This window comes from Rattus norvegicus (genome assembly GCF_036323735.1).
Source record: "Rattus norvegicus strain BN/NHsdMcwi chromosome 3 unlocalized genomic scaffold, GRCr8 chr3_unlocalized_3, whole genome shotgun sequence".
NCBI lineage: Eukaryota > Metazoa > Chordata > Mammalia > Rodentia > Muridae > Rattus > Rattus norvegicus.
In genome coordinates, this window is record NW_026947364.1 from 191,140 (window position 1) to 200,031 (window position 8,892).

The window sequence follows — 8,892 nt, forward strand, 5'->3', positions numbered from 1 at the left end:
AATATTAATTATATTATATCATGATATTAATACATAACAATTTGATATATTACTACAATATATTTATTATTTATTATAATAATATATAATTTTATATATTAATATAGTATATTAACATTTATTATATATTATCATAATGTTGATATATAACAATTTACTATGTTAATATAGTATATCAATATTAATTATATTATTATAATGTTAATATATACTAATTTTATATATTAATTTATTATAATAGTATTTTATGTATGTATATACACACACCCACACACACATACACATATAAATATATATTGCATGGTATGAAATATCCACAAAATTTACTCCAAGTGGAGCTCGCATGTTGATGGGAAATGCTGAGGGTAGAATATTTTTTTCACTTCAGTTTGCTTATATGGTGGATCACTTTGAGGGGTTTTCATAGACTGATTCACTCCTGCAGCCTCAGGAGGAAGCCTACTGGATGGTGCTGGATGGAGGATTCATATGTCCTTCGATTTTGTTTTCGAGCATTTTACCTAGTATTTTTTCCACCAATGTTCATAAGGGAAATTCGTCTGAAATTCTTTCTTCGTTGAGTCGTTTGTGATTTAGGTATCGGGGCGACAGTGGTGTCCTGGAATCAGTTTGGCGTTTTCCTCCTGTTTCTGTGTTTTGGAGAAGGTTGAGAATTCTTTGAAAATCTGGTAGGAGTCTGCGCTCAATCAATCTGGCCCTGAGGATTTTTCAGTGAGGAAACTTAATTACACTTCCTGTCTCTTTAGGGGTTGTAGAACTATTTTACAAAATTTATCTTACCTCAGTTTACCTGTGGTCAGTGTTATCCATATACACAATCATCCATTTAATTCAGAGATTCTAATTTTGTAGACAGCAGGTTTTTGAAGTGAGTCCTAATGATTCTGTGACTTTCATCATTGTCCATCGATGCGGCTCCCTGTTCATTTCTGATTTTGTTTTTTGGATGCTGTCTTACCTCGTATTACTTTATATGTCTAAGTGTTTGTCTGTCTGGTTGATTTCCCCAAGGAACCAGCTCTTGTTTTTGTTGATCTTTGTATTCTCTTTGTTTCTGATGGATCACTCTCGCCCCGAGTCTGATCATTTCTTTCTGTCTCCTCCTTTAATATGTATTTGCTTCTTTTTATTCTAGAGCTTTCAGGTGTTCTGGGAAGTTGCTAGTGTGGGGTCTCTCCGGTTTCTTTATGAAAGCGCCCTGTGCTGCATGTGCACGTTCCTCTTAGCGCTGCTTTCCTTATGTCCCTTAAGTTTGGAGAAGATGTGCCTTCATTTCCATTGAATTCTCAGAACCCTTTTTTTTTCAAGTCTTCTCTGAAAAAAAGTCTTCAGTTGCAAGCTATTGAATTTCCATGAGTTTATAGACTTTTTGTTATTGTTGAAGTCCAGTTTTAATCCATGGCGATCTGAGAAGATCCAATGGTTAGCGCAGTCTTTCTGTGTCTGCTGTGGTTTGTTTCGTGAGGGAGAACATGATCAGTTTAGGATAAGGTTCCATGAGGTAATGAAAAGAGAGTGTGTCCTTTTGTATTCATGTGAAATATTCTGTAGATATCAATGAGGTCAGATTAATTGAAACCCATGCCAGTTACATCTTCTATTTTTATTGTTTCCTTTTTTAGTTTCTGTCTCAATGACCTGCCCTTGGTGAGATGGCACATTGATGTCCCCCACTATCAATGTGTGAGGTTCGATGTGATATTTAAGCTTCAGCAATATTTCTCTCACTAATGTTGCTGCTTTTGTATTTGGGATATAGACATCCAGAATGGAGATGCCATTTTGGTGGATTTTCCTCTGATGCATATGAAGTGTCCTTCCCCTTCTCTTCTGATTACTTTTGGTTGAAGGTTTGATTTGCTGGATGTTAGGATGGCTACACCATCTTGTTTCTTGTGTCCTTTGCTTGGAAAACCTTTTCCAACCCCTTAGTCTGAGGTTGTGTCTATCTCGGTTGCTGGATTGTGTTTCTTGAGTGGAACAGAAGGAGGGATACTGTTTTTAAATCCATGTGTTAGCATCTGTTATTTTACTGTTGAATAGAGGTCATTAATGCTTAAAGGTTTTAATGAGAAGTGATATTTAGTTCATGCTATTTTGATGCTGCGGGAGCAGGGTTATTTTGCTTGCATGTTTTTTGGTTTTTGTTTTTTCCATTGGGATGTTTGAGTGTGTATGTGAGTATTAGATCTGTTCTATAGGGTGCATGTATTTTTTTTGGTTCTGTGTTTTTGTTTTTGTTTTTTTTTATGGAGAGCTGTTAGAGTATGCATGTGAATATGAGATCCCTTCTGTAGGTTATGCTGTGCAATTATTAATTTCTAGTGGGAGGCAGGGATGGTTCAATTTCTGAAAGTCCATCAATATAATCCACTATATAATGAATCTGAAAGAAAAAATCACATGATAGTCTCGGTAGATCCTGAAAAAGCTTGCAAAACTATTCCAACCCCCCTTCATGTTAAAAGCATGAGAGCGATCAGGGATACCAGTCCTATCCAGAAACATAATAGAGGCAATGGACAGCAAGCCGGTACCCAGCATCAACCGAAATGTAAAGAAACGTAAAGCAATTCCATTAAAATCAAGGACAATGTAAGGCTGCCCTCTTTCCCTACTCAGTATAGTATTTGAAATTCTATCCAGGGTAAAGCATGGTTCAAATTTGGTTCTGACTTGGAATATTGCCAAGACCTGTGAAGGAGGAATGGCACAGAGCTTTAGAACTCCTGGGGTATGGCCCACTCTTCAGCACAGCCTCGTTGGACCTTGGTGAGTCATGAACTCCACGAGGACTTCATGCAGAGTGTCTCTCGGTTATTGCACTCATTCTCTCTTACTCTAAGAAGTGCCTGAAAATCCTCATGGAGCTTCCCACCACTGAGAGGGCAGCGCCATTGGCATTTGCAATAACAGTGGTTGAGGTCTTTTAGGGATTGTCTCTGGGGCAGATCAGTGCTTCCATCATTGCCCAAGGAGATATAGAATGGTCAGCGACGACCACCGCCCTTAAAAAGCATTTGGAAAAATAAAATTTTTCGTGAAGCTGGCTAAGATGTTTTCCCTACTGACTCTGATGTAAAAAACAATGTATGGAACAATTTTAAATTCAGAATAGCTGGGACCTTTTAAGGTCATGGATCAAGAGCAATGGCGGCACAGGCTAGTGGTGTGACTGTCACAGAGGCTGGACTGCTGATGACTGATTTCTGACCCAGTTATACCCTCAGCTTCCTGATAGGATTTAATAAGAATTGCCATTCACAGATGTGCATTCTGATCATTTAAAGCAGATATGACATTTTTATACAGATGTTTAGATTTGTGTGTTTTTAAAGGTTCTTATAAGAATACTTTTAAAGATAAATAATACAATATTTAACCATTTCTCTTTAATTCAAATTGCTTACTTATGAAGTTACGTTGGCCTTCTGAATAATTTGTTTTTTTAGGTGTACTATGTAAAATTTGTTCTAATACAGTATTGGGTATCACCTTTTTCAGCACTAAGCTAGAGAAGAAAACAAGAACATGATCACATTTGTGTAATACAATATTCAATAAATTAATGGTATATAGGGAAAACACTGCCCATTGGGAAACAGAGAAAACCTAGAAAATTGAACTCTATGTCACAGGAATGAACATGGGAATAAAAATATTATCTAGAGGAATCTCCTATACTCCATGTTCCTAAATCTTTTCAACCCATGCCGAGCCCCTGACTAACTTTCTCCATTCAGAGCATGTAACCACTAATGAAGCAGAGAGAAGTCTCTAGCTTTAGAGAGATGGAGTACGTAAAGGTTTCCACTGTGTACCAGGAGACAGACCTGGAAAGTGCACCCTCGAAACTGGTCAATGTAAGGAAAGCTGTTCAGCAGGTAGGACATGGCGTTTCTCAGTGATCTAGAATGATGGCCTTCCATTGGGTCACGGGCTCATCACCTTCCTTCCATCCGTGAGAAATTCTGCAGCCCACAATGTCCCCCAAGGCCTGGGGAGAAGGCTTCTGTGTGGATGGTGTGCTCATCCTCCTCAGAGACATCCTCTTCTTCTTGGCTGTAGACCTCGTGTGGTAGGCCACGGCATCCTGGTCCACTGTCTTGTGGCTATCGTTCTGTGTTCAGGCTTCATACTTGCCTGTGGCCTGCGTTTGAAGAGCTCACCTGCTTAAACCAGACACAATGCTGTTCCCTCTGTCATATGAGAGCCTGCAAGAACAATGGGGGTGGGGTGGGGAGGGCGCTGGACCAAGGCTTTTGTCTAAGAGAACTTTGGAGCAGGTGAGGAAGGCGATGGTAGACAGGTTTGACCATCTGAATCTAATTCTATCGTAATCAGAAGTTCGTAGGAGGGCTGGGCAATGGAGGAGCACACCTTGAATTCCAGCACTCAAGAGGCAGAGGGAGGCCGACCTCTGTGAGATCAAGGCCAGCCTGGTCTACAGAGTTAGTTCCAGGGTAGTCAAAGCTACCCACAGAAAAACCCTGTCTCAAAAATCAAAATCTAAAGTTCAAAGGGAAAAGAACAAATGGTTCTCTACAGCTCAGAATAACATATTCAGACACATTTCATCAGCCCGAGGCACTTTGTCTCTGCTGAGGAACCTCTCCTTGAATGTCTAGGTCAGTGTGGGATTAAGTATCCCTATCCCCACTTTAAGCAAGCAGAACAGAGAAAGGATAGCAAAGGAGCCAGAAGGGTGGCCACACCCCTCTCCTACCCTCTAACTATGAACTATGTGGCAACATCCACAAGTGTCTGCCCAGAGACACAGCACACCAGTCCACTGGCTTTCTGTACTGTGCATCCTGACCCAGCCCCAGGTTTATTCCGCGACGCTGTTGCATCTTCGACCGCAACAAGAGTCTTTTGTGTAGGCAACAGCAGACATTTAGAAATAATATCTCCTGGGGTTGGGATTTAGCTCAGTGGTAGAGCACTTGCCTAGCAAGCACAAGGCCCTGGGTTCGGTCCTCAGCTCCGAAAAAAAAAAACAAAAAACAGAAAACCAAAAAAAAAAAAAAAAAAAAAAACAAAGACATATTATCTCCTAAAATGCTCAGGCACAGAGAGGAGCTTTGGCATTTTAGTAGAATTATGAATTAGATATTGTTAGCAAAGGATAATAAACTCTTAGACTGACTAGCCTAGACCGTCCGCCGAGCTCTCAAACGTGGAAGACATCAGAACAGTCGGTTACTCGCTGTACGAGGGAAAACATTTATCTTTCTGGGCTACAAGGGTCCCAGTTATCTTCATAAACGTATTTACCGAAAGAAAATGTCCATGTCGTCCAGATTCTGTCTTCGGAAACCGGTCAGGCACCAAAAGGCTGTTGAACAATTGTGGGGTTCAGGAGCTGAACTGGCTTTCACACCCCGCTGCGAAGATAGTGAACCCACCTTCAGTGGAGTCTACCGCCCCCAAGTGGAAGAGAAGCGCAACCTCCGCCCAGTGCTCTGTGACATCATCCAGGCTCTGCTTACATCATAGAAGCCCTCTCAGCCCAGTTCCTTCCCTAGTAACGCTTAGAAACGTCCAGCATCTAGGTTTTAGCTTCTCGTGTAGCCTCCTGGAGACCCAAAGTAAAGTACCCACCCAAATATTCTGATGACTCGAGTCACAGTCTGCCCATGTAGCTCTTTTCATGCATTTTTTTTTCTGAAAAAGTCTTTGGTTTCTGAGTCACCAACATCCTTGGTGGTTATTTTCCCAGCTCCTATCTTTCCTTTGGTTATCTTTAAGTCATTCTCCGTATCAGAAATATTGGTAGCCTCTCCCTCCGAGGCAGCCCACTGGGTAGCACCCCAAAATTATCTTTATCAAAATCCACAATTAGAGGAGGGACATTTTTATTCAAACAAAGCTGGAATTTGACAGGGTTAAATACCTTGTATTGAAGTCAATGGCAATCATGAATTACGGATTCTTTGCAAAGAGCGAGGAAAAATTAGCTCCTGGACCTGCTTCCAAAGTCGGGATAAACTGATGACAAACCCCATATCGACCCGTCATATTTTAAATGTCTTTAAAATTTACCAACACTTCTGGTTACAAGGAATTCATTAGATCAAATGCAGCAAAACAGGATGAAATAGATGAGGTAATTTCGTTTTTGAAATATGGGTAGACAGAATACTGGATGCAGGTAAGTGTGGAATTTACCTGTAAATTACAGGGCACTTTAATTGTTTGTGTCACATAGTTCTTCAGATCTTCAAAAGGATTCTTTTCAGAACCCTCCCCTGTCCCCACCACACTCTGACCCTCCCTTCCCTCTTCCCAATAATTCCCTTCCACTTTAACATTATAACTTTTTTAAATGTACTTAGAGCTTAACACTTATGGCAGCTTTTTAAAATATGTCCACTTTTCTAAGTGCACCGTCTTCCTTTTCTCCCTTCTATCGTAGTTTTAAGCACATTTTCCTTCACACTTCGAGTTTTACTCTCTCTCTGCTCTTATGATTACTCTGCCATTATGTGATTGTTGGTCCACTATGTGGCTGACCTCAATGTGGGGTTAACTCAAAGGACATGATTTTCCCCCTTTTCCCCCCTTCATCTTCCTTTTCTAGGCACCTGCTGAGATTTACAGCCTTGGGGATTTTTTTTAAGCCTGGACAGCCCGCACACACACACACACACACACACACACACACACACACACACACACACACACACACACACACCCCATAGAGACAAATTTAAAAAAAAATTAAAAAAAGAAGGAGCCAGGTATGCCCCTTTAATCCCAGCACTCAGTATCAAGCTGACCTCTGTGAGTTCAAGGCCTACCTGGTTTATACAGTGAGTTTCAGGCCAGTCCTACCTACATAATGAAACCCAGTGTCCAAATAAAACAGAAAAGAGTGTTATATTTATGTCTGATAATGTAGGCAACAGAGAAACTATTTCTACGAGAAAGAACTTATTGTTGAGAGAATCAGTGGTCTGGAAGGAGACCCCAATTCTTTGTGTCACTAACTCCATCATGCCCTCAGCAGGAAGCAAGAAGGGGTACAACTAAAAAGGAAGCAGGGCGATTATGAGTAAAGCTGTTGACACGGATCAGCCCATCAGCAACAGAAAAAGGCGGAAAACCAGCTGGGATGAGATGGCGTCACCAGCCAATGTCTCTGACTGACAGTTTCTAGTAGCACCAGGATGTTCTTTCCCTTCAAGTACCCTGGACTTTTCAGACACTCAGAAACCACAGAACAAAGTGTGGCAAGTGCCTAAGAATGGATGTCCGGTGGGACATATTTGTTTATACAGGTTTCATGTAGCCCAGGTTGGCCTCAAACACACTATGCACCCGAGGATGATTTTGAACTCCTGGTTCTCTTCCTGGTAATGGGACTATGGGCATGGACCGCCACACCACGCTGATGAGGTACTGTAGGTGGAGCCCAGAGCTGTGTGAGAGCCAAGTGAGCACTCTGTCCACTGAGCTGCATCTCCATCCCCTCGGAATGTGTTCTCCTAATACAACAAAACTAAAATAGACCTCTTCAATGAGAGACAACAGGAATCTCCCAGTCCAGAAACATTTAGTTACACATTCACAAGTAATACAGATGTCAAGAAATAATGAAACTATGTAACAGTAAGAAAAAAAGAAGAAGATAGGAAACATACTATCAAAATGTGTAAGACATAACTATGAAGGTGCCAAGAGGAAACTTTATTTACAACACTAATTCTTAGATTAGAAACAAAGACCAGCAACGTAAATTTTTATCTACACTAGAAAATACGAAATAATTAATTCAATGAAAAAATAATTGTTAAAATTAACCCCGAAACACAAAACACTAAAAATAAGAAATTAACAAAAAAAGCCAATGAAACACAATTAGTTTTTTTTTTTAAAGGAAAAAAAATATTTTTATGTCTCGATTAGACCTAGATAGAAAAATATACGATCCATTCTGTTTGGCGATTTAAAAAAGAAAAAAGAAATTGCCGTGTTTTAGAGTTTATGCAGAAAACTGAATCAGGTACCAGAGACAAAAATTTTAAAAAAAAATTATTCATCGTTTGAACCTTTTTTAATGACAGTGTTTATACTCAACTTGTCTCTCCTATAATCTGTTTAATATCAGACAAGATTTCCAGGGTGGCCATATGGAGATTGTGCAGTGTTGAATTGGAAGCACAGCATTGTATTCCCAACACAGACTCTGGTTGAGAACATCATTGTTTTTCTCTCGAGGAAACTAGCACAAGATCCAAGCCCAGTCTCCCGAGGCGTTGTCCCATCTTAGAGCCATTTCCTCAGACAGCACTTCCCATGTGTCATATTTTTCTTCAACAATCAAAACAGACTTGTTTGCTGCACTGTATGGTTTGCTGTGCTGCTTGGGAGATCCTGGACCATCAGACATGATGAAACGTCTCGCCCACACCCCCAACCCACAGCACTGGTATCAGTGTAGAGGAAATAGGAGAAACAGAAACGAAAAAAGGAAAAAAAAACCTGTTGTTGTTTGGAGAAGAGTCATGTAAGTAGGCCAAGCTGACCTTGGACTTCCTATGTAGCCCAGATTGGCGTTGGACTTACTATGTAGCCCAGGCTGGCCATGGACTTACTCTGTAGCCCAGGCTGGCCTTGATTTACGATGTAGCCCAGGCTGTCATTGGACTAACAATGTAGCCTATGGATTTGAACTTGTGATCTTCGCGAGTATTGAGAATATAGGTATGCACTACCACACTCAGCTTTGTATCTGTTGTTATAAGTGACTCAGCTGTGTCCCCTCATTTGCCAGCCTCCCTCAACATCAACTACAGCATCCACAATCACCCACTAGGATAATCCCATCCTTTAACTCATCTCTTAAGGTAAGACTTTACAGTACAG

At 40.6% G+C, this 8,892-nt stretch overlaps 1 long non-coding RNA gene across 1 annotated transcript; it reads right to left on the bottom strand.

Moving 5' to 3' along the window:
• Positions 1 to 2,318: 2,318 nt before the first annotated feature.
• Positions 2,319 to 5,437, bottom strand: LOC134484538 (uncharacterized). The gene is made up of 3 exons (XR_010061982.1): positions 5,299 to 5,437; positions 3,855 to 4,235; positions 2,319 to 2,407 (listed from the first exon to the last, which is right to left on the bottom strand). It is a non-coding gene; the product is annotated as an uncharacterized LOC134484538 (long non-coding RNA).
• Between the last annotated feature and the right edge of the window lie 3,455 nt (positions 5,438 to 8,892).